Raw genomic sequence first — 23,912 nt, forward strand, 5'->3', positions numbered from 1 at the left:
GAGGTGACATCCTGCATGGGGCATTATAAGGGAGGGGGGGTGTGACATCCTGCATGGGGCATTATAAGGGAGGGGGTGTGTGACATTCTGCATGGGGCATTATAAGGGAGGGTGTGTGTGTGTGACATCCTGCATGGGGCATTATAAGGGAGGGGGTGTGTGACATCCTGCATGGGGCATTATAAGGGAGGGGGGGTAACATCCTGGATGGGGCATTATAAAGAGGGGGGTGTGTGACATCCTGCATCGGGCATTATAAGGGAGGGGGTTGTGTGTGACATCCTGCATGGGGCATTAAAAGGGGGGTAGGTGACATCCTGCATGGGGCATTAAATGGGGAGGAGAGGTGACATCCTGCATGGGGCATTATAAGGGAGGGGGGGTGTGACATCCTGCATGGGGCATTATAAGGGAGGGCGTGTGTGACATCCTGCATGGGGCATTATAAGGGAGGGGGAGAGGTGACATCCTGCATGGGGCATTATAAGGGAGGGGGGGTGACATCCTTCATGGGGCATTATAAGGGAGGGGTGTGTGTGACATCCTGCATGGGGCATTATATGGGGGAGAGGTGTCATCCTGCATGGGGCCTTATAAGGGAGGGGGAGTGTGACATCCTGCGTGGGTCATTATAAGGGAGGGGAGTGTTACATCCTGCATGGGGCATTATAAGGGAGGGAGGTGTGTGTTTCATCCTGCGTTATATGGGGACCAGTATCCTGCATGGAGCGTTATATGGGGGCCAGTATTCTGTATGGAACGTTTTATGGGGGCCAGTATCCTGTATGGAGCGTTATATGGGGGCCAGTATCCTGCATGGAGCGTTATATGGGGGCCAGTATTCTGTATGGAGCATTATATGGGGGCCAGTATTCTGTATGGAGCGTCATATGGGGGCCAGTATTCTGTATGGAGCGTTATATGGGGGCCAGTATTCTGTATGGAGGGTTATATGGGGGCCAGTATCCTGCATGGAGCGTTATATGGGGGCCAGTATCCTGCATGGAGCGTTATATGGGGGCCAGTATCCTGCATGGAGCGTTATATGGGGGCCACAATTCTGTATGAAGCGTTATAAGGGGGCCAGTATCCTGCATGGAGCGTTATATGGGGGCCGGTATCCTGCATGGAGCGTTATATGGGGGCCAGTATTCTGTATGGAGCATTATATGGGGGCCAGTATCCTGTATGGAGCGTTATATGGGGGCAGTTATTCCGTGTGGAGAGTTATATGGGGGCAAGCATCCTGCATGGAGCATTATATGGGGGCCAGTATTCTGTATGGAGTGTTATATGGGGGCCAGTATTCTGTATGGAGCATTATATGGGGGCCAGTATCCTGTATGGAGCGTTATATGGGGGCAGTTATTCCGTGTGGAGCGTTATATGGGTTCAAGTATTCCATATGGAGCGTTATATGGGGGCCAGTATCCTGCATGGAGCGTTATGTGGGGGCCAGTATTCTGTATGGAGTGTTATATGGGGGCCAGTGAGACTCTTTCGCCCGGGGCCCACAAAAACCTGGAGCTGGCCCTGCCGCACACACACTTAGATCACCGGCGGTCGCTGCCAGCGAAAGTTCCCTCTGGGGCCGGCCGCAGGTGACTGTTCTGCTCTGCACCCGGCGGCCGGAACTGCGCAGTGTCACTGCATGGGGTCCGGCCGGGATTACCTTTAACGCATGCTGAGTGACACAGCGCGCCGCATGTCACCTGATCAGGGTCCTGATTCCTGAGGCATGCTGACGTAGCACGCTGCCTGCCTCCAATGTTTCCTGTCTCTCAGAATCCCGCCGGAGCGGAGCGCTTGTCCTGTTACTGTGGGCCGGCTGCCAGTGACTGTGGCAGCCAGCCAGTGTAAATTACACAATACACTCACTCACTGTGTAATTATTGAAATTTGGAAGGGCCTGGGCCTTGGGAGTAGGAACCGGTCCAGACCTGGAGAAAGGACAGGTGGTTAAAGACATTGAAGTGGCTGCACTTTTTGAGGAGGCTAATATTTTTTTCCCTGCAACAAGGCACACGCTCTTCATTTTAAGTGCTTTCCCGTCCACAACAGCTACTGTTGAACGATCTTTCAGTACCCTTCGAAGGGTAAAGACCTGGCTCAGAAGTACAATGGGAGAGGACAGACTGACTGGATTGTGTTTGATGAGCGTCCATCGGAAATTCTTCAAGGAAAATCAGGACTGGATTGAAACTAAAGTTTTGAACAAGTTTTCTTCAAACCCAAGAAAAATGATATTAGTATAAGAAATGTAATTAGAATAAAAATCAAAATTTTTTGCAAGCAAATAATTGTAATAACTAATAAAGCACTTCTATAATTACATATAATTTTCTTAAAATTTTCATTTCATTCACCTTTTTCGTTTTAAAATTTTACAACCTGAACGACCATGGCTTGCCCCCCCATAGTTTTGATCCTGGGTATGCCCATGAAAGGATTTGTATCAAGTTTGGAAGTTATTCCCTGTTCAAAGGACAGCTTTCTGATCTCTTTGGGTTCAATCGCTCGGATAAACTTGATCTTAAGAATAGGGCCCTGAAATGCTCCTTAAAATGAAGTGGAGGTCAAGCATGCACACCTCCAATCTATTCATTCTCTATAGGACTCCTGGAAATACCTGAGTACAGAGTTCACCTATCTCCCGTAGTCCCATAGACAATGAATAGAGCAGTGGTGCACACATGCGGCCACGACTCCATTCTAATACGCATACAATCCCATTTTTGAGATAGGTGATAACTTGCTAAGACGGGAATAACCATTTATCTTTACTAAACTTTGTTTACTCATTTATTTTTTAGTTCCACTGGCATAATCTATGATAGCCGGACTCCTCTAGTCTTCACTCTAGGTACACTAACAGCTCGGAGTTACATTGATTTGCTAATGGAACCTGTGGAACAATCATTTCACCAAAATGTCCTAGAAGCCTTTTTCAACACAACAATGCCAAGCTACATGTTGCTTGCGCTACTGTGAGAAGCTACCATGGCCTGCAGCGTCTCTGGACTTGTCTCCCATTGAACACATCTGGGACTTCATTGCAAAAAGCTGCCAGCAGCAGATCTTGATGATTTGCCCAAGTGCATTCTGTTTGGCAGAGCATTCCTCAGACAACTATTACTAACCTCACTTATAGCAACAAAGGAGTGTAAATGTCTGTATTTCTGCATGTGGCAATCATACTGAATAAATTGAGGTATTTGGAAAATATTATTTCCATTTTTTCAATATTTGTATATCATTAACATTTTGTTGTTTTTTGATTTCCATAATTCCACAACATTTGCTTTCTAGTGCAATTTCAATATTAAGGAGTGTATATATACAATGGTGTGAACAAGTGTTTGACCCCTTCCTGATTTCTTATTCTTTTGCATGTTTGTCACATTTAAATGATTGAGATCACAAAATAAATATAGATATTAGGCAAAGATAACACAAGTAAACACAAAATGCAGTTTTTTAAATGAAGGTCTTTAATATTAAGGGAAAAAGAAATCCAAACCTACAGGTCCCTGTGTGAAAAAGTGATTGCCCCCCCCCCTTAAAACATAAATAAACTGTGGTTTATGACATCTTTGGGAAGCTGAGTTCAATTTCCCTAGCCACACACAGGCCTGATTACTGCCACACCTTAAATAGGACCTTCCTGACAAAGTGAATAGACCAAAAGATCCTCCTAAGCTAGAAATCATGCTGCAATCCAAAGAAATTCAGGAACAAATGAGAAACAAAGTAATTGAGATCTGTCAGTCTGGAAAAGGTTATGAAGCCATTTCTAAAGCTTTGGGACTCCAGCAAACCACAGTGAGAGCCATTATGCACAAATGGCGAAAACATGGAACAGTGGTGAACCTTTCCGGGAGTGGCCAGCCAACCAAAATTACCCCAAAAGTGCAGCGACAACTCATCCAAGAGGTCACAAAAGACCTCACAACAACATTCAAAGAACTGCAGACCTCACTTGCCTAAGCTAAGGTCAGTGTCCGTGACTCTACCATAAGAAAGAGACTGGTCAAAAATGGCATGCATGGAAGAGTTCCAAGACAAAAATCACTGCTGACCAGAAAGAACATAAAGGCTTTTCTCAGTTTTGCTACAAAACATCTGGATAATCGCCAATACTTCTGGGAGAATACTTTGTGGAATGCCGAAACAAAGGTTTAACTTTTTGGAAGGTGCATGTCCCATTATATCTGGTGACTGGCGAGAAGTAACACAGCATTTCAGAAAAGGAACATCATACCAACGGTAAAATATGGTGGTGGTAGTGTGATGGTCTGTGGCTGTTTTGCTGCTTCAGGACCTGGAAGACTTGCTGTAGTAAATGGAACCATGAGTTCTGCTGTCTACTAAAAAATCCCGACAGCGAATCTGTCGGGATGTCCCAGCCATCTGTTCGTGACCTCAAGCTGAAGCGCACTTGGGTTATGCAGCAGGACAATGATCCAAAACACACCAGCAAGTCCACCTCTGAATGGCTTAAGAAAAACAAAATTAAGACTTTGGAGTCACGTAGTCAAAGTCCTGACCTTAATCCGATTAAATACTGTGGCATGAACTTAAAAAGACAGTTCATGCTTGGAAACCCTCCAATGTGGCTGAATTACAACAATTTTACAATGATGAGTGGGCCAAAGTTCCTCCAGAGCGTTAAAAAAGACTCATTGTCAGTTATCGCAAATGCTTGATTGCAGTTGTTCCTTATAAGGGAGGCCCAACCAGTTATTAGGTTTAGGGGGCAATTACTTTTTCACACAGGGCCATGTAGATTTGGATTTCTTTTTCCCTAAATAATAAAGACATTCATTTAAAAACTGCATTTTGTGATTACTTGTGTTATCTTCCTCTAAAATTTATATTTGTTTTGTGATCTGAAACATTTAACTGTGACAAACATGCAAAAGAATAAGAAATCAGGAAAGGTAAACACTTTTTCACACCACTATACATTGAGTATATTATTTATATATGGGTTATAGAGCGGTAAGGAATTAAATGCTTTTCCTAGTCAATGCATAGAAAGTTCTTGTCTTTTATTATTCATCCTTATACCTTTCCATTTCTTAGATCGCTCCATTCTTTTACATTCAGTAATGCATTCTTTTGTATAAATGTATCTTTTTATACCTCCTACATCATGTATGTATAAAATCTGTTTAACCTGATGAAAAAAACGCTAATGTTTGAAATATCACCTTTTTGAAACTCACATTATTGTCTTTCCGTGGCGATGAGCGACCAAAGAGATATCCCTACGCTTGCTTTGACAAATAGATAATTCTGTATAATGGCAGAATCCAGAGCCTTTTTCTTGACAAAACACACAGTGCACATTTTAAGATGTGGGATCAAGGATTTGAGTTGAATGATGGTGATAATGTCACAGTAATCCATTTTTAGTGTACACAAAGGATGCACTGTTCTATTGTAATTATTGTGTATGAAGTCTACATGTTGCTTGCGCTACTGTGAGAAGCTACCATGGCCTGCAGCGTCTCTGGACTTGTCTCCCATTGAACACATCTGGGACTTCATTGCAAAAAGCTGCCAGCAGCAGATCTTGATGATTTGCCCAAGTGCATTCTGTTTGGCAGAGCATTCCTCAGACAACTATTACTAACCTCACTTATAGCAACAAAGGAGTGTAAATGTCTGTATTTCTGCATGTGGCAATCATACTGAATAAATTGAGGTATTTGGAAAATATTATTTCCATTTTTTCAATATTTGTATATCATTAACATTTTGTTGTTTTTTGATTTCCATAATTCCACAACATTTGCTTTCTAGTGCAATTTCAATATTAAGGAGTGTATATATACAATGGTGTGAACAAGTGTTTGACCCCTTCCTGATTTCTTATTCTTTTGCATGTTTGTCACATTTAAATGATTGAGATCACAAAATAAATATAGATATTAGGCAAAGATAACACAAGTAAACACAAAATGCAGTTTTTTAAATGAAGGTCTTTAATATTAAGGGAAAAAGAAATCCAAACCTACAGGTCCCTGTGTGAAAAAGTGATTGCCCCCCCCCCCTTAAAACATAAATAAACTGTGGTTTATGACATCTTTGGGAAGCTGAGTTCAATTTCCCTAGCCACACACAGGCCTGATTACTGCCACACCTTAAATAGGACCTTCCTGACAAAGTGAATAGACCAAAAGATCCTCCTAAGCTAGAAATCATGCTGCAATCCAAAGAAATTCAGGAACAAATGAGAAACAAAGTAATTGAGATCTGTCAGTCTGGAAAAGGTTATGAAGCCATTTCTAAAGCTTTGGGACTCCAGCAAACCACAGTGAGAGCCATTATGCACAAATGGCGAAAACATGGAACAGTGGTGAACCTTTCCGGGAGTGGCCAGCCAACCAAAATTACCCCAAAAGTGCAGCGACAACTCATCCAAGAGGTCACAAAAGACCTCACAACAACATTCAAAGAACTGCAGACCTCACTTGCCTAAGCTAAGGTCAGTGTCCGTGACTCTACCATAAGAAAGAGACTGGTCAAAAATGGCATGCATGGAAGAGTTCCAAGACAAAAATCACTGCTGACCAGAAAGAACATAAAGGCTTTTCTCAGTTTTGCTACAAAACATCTGGATAATCGCCAATACTTCTGGGAGAATACTTTGTGGAATGCCGAAACAAAGGTTTAACTTTTTGGAAGGTGCATGTCCCATTATATCTGGTGACTGGCGAGAAGTAACACAGCATTTCAGAAAAGGAACATCATACCAACGGTAAAATATGGTGGTGGTAGTGTGATGGTCTGTGGCTGTTTTGCTGCTTCAGGACCTGGAAGACTTGCTGTAGTAAATGGAACCATGAGTTCTGCTGTCTACTAAAAAATCCCGACAGCGAATCTGTCGGGATGTCCCAGCCATCTGTTCGTGACCTCAAGCTGAAGCGCACTTGGGTTATGCAGCAGGACAATGATCCAAAACACACCAGCAAGTCCACCTCTGAATGGCTTAAGAAAAACAAAATTAAGACTTTGGAGTCACGTAGTCAAAGTCCTGACCTTAATCCGATTAAATACTGTGGCATGAACTTAAAAAGACAGTTCATGCTTGGAAACCCTCCAATGTGGCTGAATTACAACAATTTTACAATGATGAGTGGGCCAAAGTTCCTCCAGAGCGTTAAAAAAGACTCATTGTCAGTTATCGCAAATGCTTGATTGCAGTTGTTCCTTATAAGGGAGGCCCAACCAGTTATTAGGTTTAGGGGGCAATTACTTTTTCACACAGGGCCATGTAGATTTGGATTTCTTTTTCCCTAAATAATAAAGACATTCATTTAAAAACTGCATTTTGTGATTACTTGTGTTATCTTCCTCTAAAATTTATATTTGTTTTGTGATCTGAAACATTTAACTGTGACAAACATGCAAAAGAATAAGAAATCAGGAAAGGTAAACACTTTTTCACACCACTATACATTGAGTATATTATTTATATATGGGTTATAGAGCGGTAAGGAATTAAATGCTTTTCCTAGTCAATGCATAGAAAGTTCTTGTCTTTTATTATTCATCCTTATACCTTTCCATTTCTTAGATCGCTCCATTCTTTTACATTCAGTAATGCATTCTTTTGTATAAATGTATCTTTTTATACCTCCTACATCATGTATGTATAAAATCTGTTTAACCTGATGAAAAAAACGCTAATGTTTGAAATATCACCTTTTTGAAACTCACATTATTGTCTTTCCGTGGCGATGAGCGACCAAAGAGATATCCCTACGCTTGCTTTGACAAATAGATAATTCTGTATAATGGCAGAATCCAGAGCCTTTTTCTTGACAAAACACACAGTGCACATTTTAAGATGTGGGATCAAGGATTTGAGTTGAATGATGGTGATAATGTCACAGTAATCCATTTTTAGTGTACACAAAGGATGCACTGTTCTATTGTAATTATTGTGTATGAAGTCTAATCAAATTAACAATATAATTAGTTTTGCTAAATGAAAAGCAGCCCACTCACTCCGTGCATTAGAACGGCAAACTGTACCATAACATATACTCAGTATTGTGAACTAATAATACCGTTTCCGACATAGTTTCTCTTCAGTCAGAATCTAGAAATATACTTTGCCAAATGTTGTTTTATTGTTTTCCCATTAGGCTAGGCTGAGATAGCTATATATATAATATATAATATAATATACAGTACAGACCAAAAGTTTGGACACACCTTCTCATTTAAAGATTTTTCTGTATTTTCATGACTATGAAAATTGTACATTCACACTGAAGGCATCAAAACTATGAATTAACACATGTGGAATTATATACTTTACAAAAAAGTGTGAAACAACTGAAAATATGTCTTATATTCTAGGTTCTTCAAAGTAGCCACCTTTTGCTTTGATGACTGCTTTGCACACTCTTGGCATTCTCTTGATGAGCTTCAAGAGGTAGTCACCGGAAATGGTCTTCCAACAATCTTGAAGGAGTTCCCAGAGATGATTAGCACTTGTTGGCCCTTTTGCCTTCACTCTGCGGTCCAGCTCACCCCAAACCATCTCGATTGGGTTCAGGTCTGGTGATTGTGGAGGCCAGGTCATCTGGCGTAGCACCCCATCACTCTCCTTCTTGGTCAATTAGCCCTTACACAGCCTGGAGGTGTGTTTGGGGTAATTGTCCCGTTGAAAAATAAATGATGGTCCAACTAAATGCAAACCGGATGGAATAGCATGCCGCTGCAAGATGCTGTTGTAGCCATGCTGGTTCAGTATGCCTTCAATTTTGAATAAATCCCCAACAGTGTCACCAGCAAAGCACCCCCACACCATCACACCTCCTCCTCCATGCTTCACGGTGGGAACCAGGCATGTAGAGTCCATCCGTTCACCTTTTCTGCGTCGCACAAAGACACGGTGGTTGGAACCAAAGATCTCAAATTTGGACTCATCAGACCAAAGCACAGATTTCCACTGGTCTAAAGTCCATTCCTTGTGTTCTTTAGCCCAAACAAGTCTCTTCTGCTTGTTGCCTGTCCTTAGCAGTGGTTTCCTAGCAGCTATTTTACCATGAAGGCCTGCTGCACAAAGTCTCCTCTTAACAGTTGTTGAAGAGATGTGTCTGCTGCTAGAACTCTGTGTGGCATTGACCTGGTCTCTAATCTGAGCTACTGTTAACCTGCGATTTCTGAGGCTGGTGACTTGGATAAACTTATCCTCAGAAGCAGAGGTGACTCTTGGTTTTCCTTTCCTGGGGCGGTCCTCATGTGAGCCAGTTTATTTGTAGTGCTTGATGGTTTTTGCAACTGCACTTGGGGACACTTTCAAAGTTTGCCCAATTTTTCGCACTGACTGACCATCATTTCTTAAAGTAATGATGGCCACTTGTTTTTCTTTACTTAGCTGCTTTTTTCTTGCCATAATACAAATTCTAACAGTCTATTCAGTAGGACTATCAGCTGTGTATCCACCTGACTTCTGCACAACACAACTGATGGTCCCAACCCCATTTATAAAGCAAGAAATCCCACTTATTAAACCTGACAGGGCACACCTGTGAAGTGAAAACCATTTCCGGTGACTACCTCTTGAAGCTCATCAAGAGAATGCCAAGAGTGTGCAAAGCAGTCATCAAAGCAAAAGGTGGCTACTTTGAAGAACCTAGAATATAAGACATATTTTCAGTTGTTTCACACTTTTTGTTAAGTATATAATTCCACATGTGTTAATTCATAGTTTTGATGCCTTCAGTGTGAATGTACAATTTTCATAGTCATGAAAATACAGAAAAATCTTTAAATGAGAAGGTGTGTCCAAACTTTTGGTCTGTACTGTATATATATATATATACACATAATATATTTATTGCAAATAATGAACCTCAACCAACTCAATTGATTATACTGTATAGTATGACCAACATGTTTCTTGGCAATACATAGAACCATATTCTTGTACACTGTATTTGGCATTGGTCTAGTATCTTACTATACAACCAATGACAACAGAGACCCAAATCTACACTCAGGAGACTTGTTAATTTCCTTCCCCTACTCTGCTTTGTGGGTAACTTAAAGTGTATTACTTCTTTGGGCACACATGACAAACTATGGCCCGTGGGCCAAATCTGGCCCTCAGGGTGATTATATTTGACCAGCGATGCCAGGGACTATGTGGGGCCATTATACTATATTGAGGACTATGTGGGGCCATTATACTGAATGGAGGACTATGTGGGGCCATTATAATGTTTGGAGCACTATGTGGGGCCATTATACTGAACGGAGGACTATGTGGGGTCCATTATACTGTATGGAAGGATATGTGAAGCCCATTGTACTGTATGGAAGACTATGAGGGGCCATTATACTGTATGGAGGACTATGAGGGGCCACTATACTGTATGGAGGACTATGTGGGACAATCCCTTTTTGGTTCCATATGAAAAATGTCATCATATTTGATGATAAGGAAAAACCTCCTCAATTGTAGCCATTTTTTTAATAAATATCAAGGTGGGCCTGTGACTTTGTCCAAGTTTTTAATTTTGGTCCTTAATATATTTGAGTTTGATATCCCTGTTTAGGGGAATACACATACAGTAAGACAGCAACTTGCTTGAGCAGTACAGGAATGATATTTATAATTATTGTGACAAAGTCCCTAGCAAAGTACTGGGCGAAGATACGTAGCACTAAGATTGTTAGCTTCAGTAATTAAACATAGGAAAAAGGTTCCAGCACATGAAGAAATAAGTGGTTAATCAGCCATTTTTAGTGCTAGGATGATTGAATACCAGTAGAGAGGGAGGAGGTCAGAGGATAAAATTCACAGCCTTTAGAGCATTTGTTGTGGGGGGTGGGTCTGGAGGTAACAGCTCTGGAGCTGTTTGTCTCATACATGCTGGATGTATGGAGATTGCAGGTCTCCTGGATTCAATGCCTTTGTTAAAGGACATGGAAGCTGGACTCTAAGCCAGGTGGGCTAACCAGCACTACACTGTGTGCAGAAGTATTAGGCAAGTTGTATTTTAGAGGATTATTTTTATTATTGATCAACAACTATGTTCTCAATCAACCCAAAAGACTCATAAATATCCAAGCTTAATATTTTTGGAAGTTGGAGTGTTTTTTTTTTAGATTTGGCTATCTTAGGAGGATATCTGTTTGTGCAGGTAACTATTACTGTGCAGAATTATTAGGCAACTTAATAAAAACCAAATATAATCCCATCTCACTTGTTTATTTTCAACAGGTAAACCAATATCAGTGCACAAAATTTAGAAATAAACATTTCTGACATGCAAAAACAAAAACAAAAAAAATTAGTGATGAATATAGCCACCTTTCTTTATGATGACACTCAGCAGCCTTCCATCCATAGATTCTGTCAGTTGCTTGATCTGTTTTCAATCAACATTGCATGCAGCAGCCACCACAGCCTCCCAGACACTGTTCCGAGAGGTGTACTGTTTTCCCTCCCTGTAGATCTCACATTTTATGATGGACCACAGGTTCTCTATGGGGCTCAGATCAGGTGAACAAGGGGGCCATGTCATTATTTTTTCTTCTTTTAGACCTTTATTGGCCAGCCACGCTGTGGAGTAGTTGGATGCATGTGATGGAGCATTGTCCTGCATGAAAATCATGTTTTTCTTGAACGATACCGACTTCTTCCTGTACCACTGCTTGAAGAAGTTGTCTTCCAGAAACTGGCAGTAGGTCTGGGAGTTGAGCTTCACTCCATCCTCAACCCGAAAAGGTCCCACAAGTTCATCTTTGATAATACCAGCCCATACCAGTACCCCACCTCCACCTTGCTGGCATCTGAGTCGGAGTGGAGCTCTCTGCCCTTTACTGATCCAGCCTCTGGCCCATCCATCTGGCCCATCAAGAGTCACTCTCATTTCATCAGTCCATAAAACCTTTGAAAAATCAGTCTTAAGATATTTCTTGTCCCATTCTTGATGTTTTATCTTATGTTTCTTGTTCAAAGGTGGTCATTTTTCAGCATTCCTTACCTTGGCCATGTCCCTGAGTATCGCACACCTTGTGCTTTTTGATACTCCAGTAACGTTGCAGCTCTGAAATATGGCAAAACTGGTGGCGAATGGCATCTTGGCAGCTTCATGCTTGATTTTCCTAAATTCATGGGCAGTTATTTTGCGCCTTTTTTGGCCAACACGCTTCTTGCGACCCTGTTGGCTATTTGCCATGAAACGCTTGATTGTTCGGTGATCACGCTTCAAAAGTTTGGAAATTTCAAGACTACTGCATCCCTCTGCAAGACATCTCACAATTTTGGACTTTTCAGAGCCCGTCAAATCTCTCTTCTGACACATTTTTCCAAAGGAAAGGAAGTTGCCTAATAATTAAGCACACCTTATATAGGGTGTTGATGTCATTAGTCAACACCCCTCCTCATTACAGAGATGCACATCACCAGCTTTACTTAATTGGTACTTGGCTTTCAAGCCTATGCAGCTTGGAGTAGGACAATATGTATAAAAAGTATCAAAGCGATTAAAATACGCATTTGCCTAATAATTCTGCACGCGGTGTATTGTATGGACTTATTATGTTATGTTTTACCTTCTCTCAGACAAAGGCTATATTTACGTTTTCTGGTGACGTGGTTTATGAGGATTGCAATTAACCAGCCGCACTTTAAATAGAAACGGTTCCTGTGTCTGCCTCTTTAAGAAGCCGAGTGAGTCGATTTACCACATTATTTAATGGAAATAGGTCAGCAGTTTTTTGCAATATAATCTTGGGACAGCATGAGGTAGGGGCTTCGACACAGATGTCACTAAAGGGGTTATTTAATGACTGCAACCCCTATTGATATACCTTGTAAAGACATACAGACATCAAAAAGTCAGGACGAAGAGAGATTTTGTGGGAGCACCTGTTCTAGCAGACATAACGCTTCCATGTATTTCAAGGACAGCTCTTCATTTGAATGGTTGCTATGTTATATTATATTTCCGGACTGATTGGCCGTCACCTATTAGACGTGTGTAATGCTACATGAAGAACATTGAATTGTGTTAGAGGATATTTAATGTATTCACTTCATGTTTCAATATGTATTGTGAGTTCATGGGGCTTTGCACATGTGTATGTATGATAGATGCTGTTTTTTTTGCAGTAATCTAGAATTCCTGACATAAAAATCACAGAAAAATTCAAATACATACCATGAATGTAACTTCTGCACTGGAGTAGTCTGCTGCTGTCTGTTAATTGAGATCATGACAGCCAGTTGCTGATGATGCCATCCATATGGAGTAATGATAAAACCCTTTATTGTGGTTATTTTTATGATTGCTTGATAATGTATTAGCCATAGCGTTCCATCATTGTGAATGTTGCTATTACCTTTCTGTGAAGTACGTTATCATTGAATGGTTTCCCACTTAACTTATGACATATTTAAACTGTATATAAGTCAAGAACAATGCTCACATTCCTAGATTATTCACATATAGCAGCTTTGGTGCTGTTCTGACATGCTTTCTATAACGAAAATGGACCAAGAGAGGATCATAGGGTATAAGGCTCCAAAGACTCCAAAGACATACTGATAGGAATTTAGATTGTGAGCCCTAATGTGGACAGTGCCGATAATGTCTGTAAAGCACAGTGGAATTAATGGCGCTATATAAGTGAGTAAAATAAATAAAAATAAATAGATGTAAAAAAACAAGGGAAAGCTAGGGCTTAATATTATTAGTTTATTTGCTTATATAGTGCCATTAATTTCACAGCAGTTTACAGACATCATCATCGCTGTCCCCATATCGGTGTGGAAGGAAACCCACACAAACGCGGGGAGAACAAACAAACTCCTTGCAGATATTGTCCTTGGTGGAAGCAACACTACTAACCACTGAGCCACCGTGCTGCTTTAAGCATTAGTTCGTCTCTCTGTACTTTTTGTCTATAATGAAGATCTTTTTACTAATTTCCAAACATAGACCTGTGTAAACATTGCAGCAATTAGTCAATGAACTATCAAATTGCTCATTCATCAGCTGAGTGCATTTTCTAAATATCATCATTGTCAACAGCACATCTGTCTTTTTAAGGCCTCTTTCACATGTCCTGATATTACCGGTACTGAAAAAAACAGTACCAGTGCTATTCGTGTCTGTGTGTCCGTGTGTTACATTGGTGGCATCTGTGTGCATCATCAGTGTGTGACATGTACCAGCGTCTGGGAAAAAGCAGTACAGTTAGCACTGTTCCCAGGCACCGTGTGCTGAATAAAACTCTCATCATTGTCGCCTTGTCTCTCTGCGATCAGCGTGACCAGGCAACACTGATGAGATTTGTAGTCAGCACCCGCTGTCTTTGTATCGTGCATATTAAATAAATAAATTTTAAAAAAAATGGCGTGGGGTTTCCCTTAATTTTCCTAACCAGCTGAGGGAAAGCCGACAGCTGGGGGCTGTTATTATACTGGAAAGGGGCCAATAGCCATAAAGGTTCCCAACCTATTAATAACAGCTCACAGCTGTCTGCTTAGCCTTTACTAGTTAATAAAAAGGGGAGAACGAAAAAAAAATGATGTGGGGGTCCCCCTAATTTTACTAACCAGCAAAGGCTAAACAAACAGCTGCAGACTGATATTAATAGGCTCGGTAGGGGCCATGGCTATTGGCCCCCCTCCCAGACTAAGAACACTAAGAACACTAAGAACATCAGCCTTCAGCCAGAAACGGCATATCCAGGCTGTCACCAGGAATTTCAGGACCCCATAATGGCAAAATTTTCGGGCCCCCTTAAGACTCCACCAAGGCTCCACCCCAGCTCCACCTCCACCCCTTGAACCTTCCACAGTCTCACCACCCATTCTTGGAAAAACTCCAATTCTGCACCACATTCTCACCAATCACACACTAACAGTTCCTATCCAACAGCATATCACATACATAGCCATCAGCTTTTGTTTTGGCCAAAAGATTTTTTAAGGTAGACTCTTTTGGCAGGGCCCTACTCTACTCTAACCTATTAAAAAATTCTTAAAATACCCAATACTCTTTTTCTTTAAGTGAATGTGTCACATACATCTTTTAAAATGACCAATAATACCACATACAAAGGACAAATACCGTCACACGATAGCCGGACCACATATTACCACTACTCAGTGACCAAAAAATATCATATACAAGGGACAAATACCACCACACCATGACCAGACCACATATTACCACCACATAGTGACCGAATAATACCACATACAAGGAACAAATACTGCCACACCAAGACCAGACAACATTTTACCACCACATAGTGATCCAATACTACAATACTGATGATTAATAAAAAAAAATACAATACTAATATTACCATAAGTGCCATTATACACAGGAGCTCTGTACATAGTATACAGTGTATAGTGTCAGTGTACAGGTAATCACCAGTTACATTATACACAGGAGCTCTGTAAATAGTGTCAGTGTACAGGTAATACAGGAATCACCAGTAACATTATACACAGGAGCTCAGTATATAGTGTCAGTGTACAGGTAATACAGGGATCAAGGGAGAAATTATACACAGGAGCTATGTATAGTATATAGTGTACAGTTAATACAGTGATCAACAGTAGTGTTGAGCGAATTTGTTTGGCATTTCAAATTCGTGTTCGTGTTTGGGGTTCCAACTTGTTCGCGCCAAAAAATCGTCTCCGCCCATGAACATCCCTGATTTGCCACGCTGTCACACAGATGTCATCTGCGTGACAGCATGGTAAATCAGGAATGTTCATGCTCGGAGACGATTTTTTGGCACGAACAAGTCGGAACCCCGAACACGAACTTGAAATGCTGAACAAATTAACTCAACACTAATCACCAGTGACATTATACATAGGAGCTCTGTATATAGTGTACAGTGTATAGTGTCAGTGTACAGGTAATACAGTGATCACCAGTGACATTATACACAGGAGCTCTGTATATAGTATACAGTGTATAGTGTCAGTGTACAGTTAATACAGTGATCACCGGTGACATTATGCACAAAAGCTATGTATACAGTGCATAGTGTACAGGTAATACATTCATCAACAGTGACATTATACAAAGGAGCTCTGTATAGAATGTCTATACACAGGAGCTCTGTATATAGTGTATAGTGTACAGCAAATACAGTTATCACCGGTGACATTATACACATGAGCTCTGTACAGTGGTTGCCAAAAGTATTGGCACCCCTGCAATTCTGTCAGATAATACCCAGTTTCTTCCTGAAAATGATTGCAATCACAAATTCTTTGGTATTATTATCTTCATTTAATTTGTCTTCAATGAAAAAACACAAAAAGAATTGTCCTAAAGCCAAATTGGATATAATTCCACACCAAACCTAAAAAAGGGGGTGGACAAAAGTATTGGCACTGTTTGAAAAATCATGTGATGCTTCTCTAATTCGTGTAATTAACAGCACCTGTAACTTACCTGTGGCACCCAACAGGTGTTGGCAATAACTAAATCACACTTGCAGCCAGTTAACATGGATTAAAGTTGACTCAACCTCTGTCCTGTGTCCTTGTGTGTACCACATTGAGCATGGAGAAAAGAAAGAAGACCAAAGAACTGTCTGAGGACTTGAGAAACCAAATTGTGAGGAAGCATGAGCAATCTCAAGGCTACAAGTCCATCTCCAAAGACCTGAATGTTCCTGTGTCTTCCGTGCGCAGTGTCATCAAGAAGTTTAAAGCCCATGGCACTGTGGCTAACCTCCCTAGATGTGGACGGAAAAGAAAAATTGATTTCAACGCAAGACTGTGCGAATGGTGGATAAAGAACCTCGACTAACATCCAAACAAGTTCAAGCTGCCCTGCAGTCCGAGGGTACAACAGTGTCAACCCGTACTATCCGTCGGCGTCTGAATGAAAAGGGACTGTATGGTAGGATACCCAGGAAGACCCCACTTCTTACCCCGAGACATAAAAAAGCCAGGCTGGAGTTTGCCAAAACTTACATGAGAAAGCCTAAAACGTTTTGGAAGAATGTTCTCTGGTCAGATAAGACAAAAGTAGAGCTTTTTGGGAAAAAGCATCAACATAGAGTGTACAGGAAAAAAAAAGAGGCATTCAAAGAAAAGAACACGATCCCTACAGTCAAACATGGCGGAGGTTTCCTGATGTTTTGGGGTTGCTTTGCTGCCTCTGGCACTGGACTGCTTGACCGTGTGCATAGCATTATGAAGTCTGAAGACTACCAACAAATTTTGCAGCAAAATGTAGGGCCCAGTGTGAGAAAGCTGGGTCTCCCTCAGAGGTCATGGGTCTTCCAGCAGGACAATGACCCAAAACACACTTCCAAAAGCACTATAAAATGGTTTGAGAGAAAGCACTGGAAACTTCTAAGGTGGCCAGCAATGAGTCCAGACCTGAATCCCATAGAACACCTGTGGAGAGATCTCAAAATGGCAGTTTGGAGAAGGCACCCTTCAAATATCAGGGACCTGGAGCAGTTTGCCAAAGAAGAATGGTCTACAATTCCAGCAGAGCATTGTAAGAAACTCATTGATGGTTACCGGAAGCGGTTGTTCGCAGTTATTTTGGCTAAAGGTTGTGCAACCAAGTATTAGGCTGAGGGTGCCAATACTTTTGTCTGGCCCATTTTTGGAGTTTTGTGTGAAATGATCAATGATTTGATTTTTGCTTCATTCTCTTTTGTGTTTTTTCCTTGCAAGCAAATTAAATGAAGATAATAAGACCAAAGAATTTGTGATTGCAATCATTTTCAGGAAGAAACTGAGTATTATCTGACAGAATTGCAGGGGTGCCAATACTTTTGGCCACCACTGTATATAGTGTATAGTGTACAGTTCATACAGTGGTCATTGGTAACATTATACACAGGTGCTCTGTACATAGTGTATAGTGTACAGGTAATAAAGGGATCACCGGTGACATTATACACAGGAGCTCTGTACATAGTGTATAGTGTACAGGTAATACAGTGATCACCAGTGACTTTATACACAGGAACTCTGTATACAGTGTCAGTGTACAGTTAATAGTGATGACCAATGACATTATACACAGGAGCTTTGTACATAGTGTACAGTGTATAGTGTAAGTGTATAGATAATATACTGACTCACCAGTGACGTCTTTAGTTGAAGTCCTTCATCTTCGCTTTTCTTCTTCATCCTGCTTAGACTGCCATTACTTCTCTCAGCCCGGACTCGTCCACCATAAAATAACAGTTATCTAGAGCACTGCTTCCAGAACACATTCCCCACATTTTCCCCAACTTCTACACTATGCAGCTGAATACAGACATGTACCCACCATTCATTTATAATTAGTTATTATGCAACCCACCATTCCAAATATAAATTGTAATCCACCACTGTGCCTCCCACTAACTATAAACAGCCACTTTCCCCACCCAATAAATATATAAATTAGTTAGCACCAGTACTCTTTCACCCAATTCAATACCAGTCATACTCCTGCATCCTCAACACCCCCCCACTCTGTACCTCCCACTCCCCTGATTAATTATATTTACATGCCCCCCTCTGCCCCATTTCATTATGTCATCTCCTCTCTCTCTCTTCCACCCCCACCCTCTATTCATTAAAAACTGCTCTCACCCACTCTCAATCCATCATCATTTGGTCTCCCCCATCCTCAATACAGCATCATTTGCTCTCCCCCACATTCGATACATCATTTTCTATCCCCCACCCTCAATTTATCATTATTTGCTCTTACCCACCCTTCACCCTCAATTCATCATCCTTTGTTGTCACTATCCTCAATTAATAATCATTTGCTTTCTCCCACCCTCCACCATTAATTCATCATCATTTACTCCACCCACCCTCAAGTCATCATCATTTGCTCTCCCCACCCCAACCTTCAATTCATCATTAGCTCTCCCCAGCCCCCACCTTCAATTCATCATTTGCTGTCCCCTGTCCCCCACCCTCAATTCATCATTTGCTCTCCCCATCCTCACCTTCAATTCATCATTTGCTGTCCTCCATCCCGCACCATAAATTCATCATTTGTTGTCCACCACCCCCAATTCATCATTATTTGCGCCCCTCACCCCAATGCATCATCATTCACTGTCTTCAGTTCCCCACCGTCAATTTAACATTATTTGCTCTCCCCCACCAGTCACCCTCAATTCATCATTTGTTGTCCCCCACCCTCAATTGATCATCAAGTCATCATCATTTGCTCTATCCACCCCCACCTTCAATTAATCATTTGCTGTCCCTTGTCCCCCACCCTCAATTCATCACTTGCTCTCCTCATACCCACCTTCAATTCATTATTTGCTGTCCCCCACCGTCAATTAATCATTTGTTGTCCCCACCCTCAATTCATCATTTGCTTTCCCCCACCCTCCACCCTCAATTCATCATTTACTCTCTCTACCCTCAAGTCATCATCATTTGCTCTCTCCACCCCACCTTCAATTCATCATTTGCTCTCCCCACCCCCATATTCAATTTATCATTTGCTCTCCCCACCCTCACCTTCAATTCATCATTTGCTCTCCCCATCCCCCACCTTCAATACATTATTTGCTCTCCCCACCCCCACCTGCAGTTCATCATTTGCTCTCCCCACCCCCACCTGCAGTTTATTTGCTCTCCCCATCCCCACCTTCAATTCATAATTTGCTGTCCTCCATTCACCACCCTCAATTCATCATTTGCAGTCTCCCGTCATCCACGCTCAATTCATCTGTTGCTGTACCGCACACCCCACCCTCAAGTCATCATTTGCTGTCACCCACCCACAATTCATCATTATTTGCGATCCCCCACCTCAATGCATCATCATTCACTGTCCCCGGTCCCACATCTTCAAGTCATCATCATTTTCTCCCCCCACACTCATTTAATTCATTTTATTAAAAAAATAAAATTCATACTTACCTCTCACGATGTCCTGCAGGTACAGCTTCACTTCTGGTATCCTGACGAGTGGCGCACGTACATGACAGCGTGTACACGATGATGTCATTGCGTAGGCACCATCACCAGCACCGCAGCACATCACAAAAAAGGTGGAGGCAGCTCCCCTGGAGCTGCATGGGCCTTCTGTTTTGACAGCCGTGGAGCTCCCAGAAAGCTCTCTGAGCTGAGATATGTGCTGCCGATGGCGGCATACCGGAGCACAATACTTTATTATACCCTGGGGCCCGGTGAGCAGAAGCAAAAGAGAGGGGGCCCCAGGCAGGCCTCATGATGATGAGGTTCCACAACGATCCCCAACTCTGCTACATCTGGATGGTTTGGTGAATGGTAACATCAGTAATCCGACCGCTCACCACGCAGGCCGGAACGTACTGAGCTTAGCGTGAGAACACAGCTGGAGCGACGAGAGGTGACATAATTAAGTTTACCATAGGACACAGACAGCGGTTCCCACGGTAAACTCTGTGTGAGCCGGCCTACGAACTGTGGTAATCTTACTGACGTCACTGCTCGCAGAGTGAGAAATTTCTCATGCTGCCAGCCATGACGACAGTAAGGTTAAAGCAGTTCACAGGCCGGCTCACAAAGAGCTTACCATGAGAACCACTGCCTGTGACCTGCGGTAGCCTTAATTACATTACCGCTCATCACTTATCTGCCCAGCCATGAGATACCTGTCAAAACTCAGCAGAGTTAACCCTTGATAGAAACTCAGAAACACAAGCAGTGTTAGTAATACTGATCCTTTAACCACACAAAAGCCATATAATCCCAAGTGCCCCTTTAGTTTATTTCACAGGGGCTAACAGAGGAAAAGTATATTAGAAACACATGCACCACTTCTGAATTTTTTACACACTCCTGTTTTTTGCTTATACTGAGGTAAAAAACTCACCAAATTCTGAACGTGTGCATGTGGCCTTATAAAAGGGCATGATCTACATTAAGCCCTTAACGACCGTCAATACATATTAGTACAGCTGTGGTCAGGAATAAGTGGATAGCACCCCCTAGCGGGCGCAATTCCCACGGGTGATAGCTGTACATGAAAGCTGACAATCTGTGACCTGTGGTATCCTGCACACATGGTGTTAAAGGCTGATTCAGTGAGGCACTGACAAGTCATGAGTATTGCAGTGCATGAGACCAGAGATCAAAGTAGAAAATATTCATGTCCCACAATTGGACCGTGTGAAAAAGTAAAAAAAAATGTTACATAAAATATGTAAAAAAGTAAAAAAACATACAAAAAAAGTACACACAAATCACAAAAAGCTGTTTTGCCACTAAAAATGCAGGGTTTGCCTTTAAACAAAAATAAACAAAAAAATGTACCCATAATCGGTATCACCACGTCCATAACGACCTGATCTATAAAACTAGCACGTTATTTATGCCATACGGCAAACACTGCAAAAAAAAAACGGCAAAAATTTCACTTTTTCATCATACTGACACAAACAAAATTGAACAAAAAGCATTGAAAAATACATATGTAAAAAAAATGGTACAAATAAAAATGCCAATCCGCCCTGCAAAAATCAAGCTCTAATATGGCTCATTCAGAAAAAAAATATAAAAAACTTACAGCTCTAAGCATATGGTGATGAAAAAACAAATACATTTTTGTAAAATATTTTATTTAGTCTGTAAAAGTAGCAAAACATTAAAAAAATTTAATAAATCTGATATCGCTGTAATTGTACTGACTAGATGAACAAATTGGTCTTATCACTTTTACCGCATGTGGACCGCTCAAAAAAATAAATAAAAACAATAATTGAACTGCTGTTTTTTGTTAATTCTGCATGCAAAAAATCTGAATAAAAAGTGATCAAACAACATAATGTACCCCAAAATGATATTAAAAAAGTTTTCAACTCTTTGCATTGCACAAAAAATAAGCCCTCATACAAATCTGTTTGCTAAAAAATAATAAAATTACAGCTCTCAGAATATGGCAACAAAAAAAACATTTTTTTATAAAAAAGCATTTTTACTGTGTAATAGTAGCAAAACATAAAAAAACTATATAAATCTGTAATCCCTGTAATCGCATCAACCGGAAGAATAAAGCTGTATTATCACTTATACCGCATGGTGAACTGTGCAAAAATAAAAATAAGAACTATTCTTTTTTCTGCTATTTGTTTATGGTGCCTTACAAAATTCGGAATAAGACTCAGTTCATATTTATCCTGCACTCTCCATTGAGCGCTTATGTCGGAGGTTTCCGTGTAAATTGCAAAAATTGCAATTCAAATGAAACCCCCAATTGAACCACTCACTTATGAGGCAGAATAGTAAGGCTAGACTTCATCTTGTCTCTGTTCCGGTGGTGTCCCATCATTTTAGGCGTCATTTTAGAGCAAAAGTTTAATCAACCACCATACTGTGAACGCCTAAAAAGATGAAGATCGATGGAACAAATAGCAAATGGAATCCAAAGAGCCCCATTAGAGTGAGTGGTTCGCCTGAATCACATTTTTAGAGGGATTTACACGGAAACCCTTAGATAAGAGCTCAGCATAGACCATAAGAACGAGATCCCAGGCTTATACTGAAAGCGATCAAAAAATTTTATGCACCCCAATAAAAACCCTAACTTATCCTGCACAAAACCAGTCTCCACTAGGGTCCGTCATCTGTCACTGGAAATATAGGGGTTACCATGTTACTGGTAGAACAAAGCCTCAGGAAATATGACACAGCTCCAACTCCCCTCAAATAAAATCCAGTGAAATTTGCACTCCCAAATCCAAATGGCCACCTCCTTCTAAGACCCACTGCAGCTAAACCACAGTAAGTGGCCACATGTATGGCATTATTGTAGCGAGGATGGCCCAATTAACAATTTATGGAGTACATGTCTCCAGAAGGTCAAGCTGGGCATAATGTATGGGGATGCTACAATATATGGGGGCATCACACTGTATGGGGGCACAATGTATGGGCACTAAACTGGCATATTTGCAATTCTCCTGAAAAAAGCATGGTGTGGATGTTACAAAATAGTCACTGCAGGCATAGATGAATTAATTGAGAGGTGAAATTTCTACAATGGGGTGACTTTTGGGGTTTTTCTGCTGTTCTGGCAACTTAGGGGCTCCGTAAATGTTGCCTGCAAACTATTCTAGAGCTCCAAAAGCCAAATTGCGCTCCTTCCATCTTAATCCTGACGTGTGGCCAAACAGTACTTTCTGACAACAAATGGGGCATCACCGTGTTCGGGAGAAATTGAGCAATAAATTGTGAGGTCCAGTTTCACCTCCTAACCCTTGTGTGCGTGACAAATTTATAACAAATAAAAAAATAAAATTTTTACCATTAAAATGTTATATTTCCAACTCCCAAAGTTATAAAATTCTGTGAGGCACCTGTGCATTCACAATACTCACTACACCCCTGGATGAATTCTGTAAGCAGTGATATTTCCAATACATGATCACTTGTGAAGGTTTCTGCTGTTTTGGCACCTCAGGGGCTTGGTTAATGGAGCCCACAATCTGTTCAAATGGAATCTATGTTCTAAAAGCCAATTAGCGCTCCTTCCCATCCGATCCATAACGTGTTCTCAATTGAGCTGTAGAATTTAGTTAGCGCTCTTTCCCTTCTGAGTCCTGCCGTGCACCCAATCAGTACTTTTCCACTACATATGGGGTATCGGAGTTCTCAGGAGAAATTGCACAACAAATGATATGGTCCATTTTATCTTGTTACCCTTGTGAAAATGAAAACTTTGTGGCTAGATCAACATTTTTGAGGGAAAAAGTAACATTTTGATTTTTTTCCTTCCACATTGTTTTAATTCCTGTGAAGCACCTGAAGGGTTAATAAACATATTAAATATGGTTTTCAGCACTTTCAGGTGCACAGCTTTTAAAATAGTGTCACTTTTGGGTATATTCTGTCATATAGGCCCCTCAAAGTCACTTCAAATATGATG

The sequence above is a fragment of the Phyllobates terribilis genome, unplaced genomic scaffold (assembly GCF_046119375.1).
Source record: "Phyllobates terribilis strain yellow unplaced genomic scaffold, ASM4611937v1 Scaffold_3__8_contigs__length_932513732, whole genome shotgun sequence".
In the NCBI taxonomy this organism is placed as follows: domain Eukaryota; kingdom Metazoa; phylum Chordata; class Amphibia; order Anura; family Dendrobatidae; genus Phyllobates; species Phyllobates terribilis.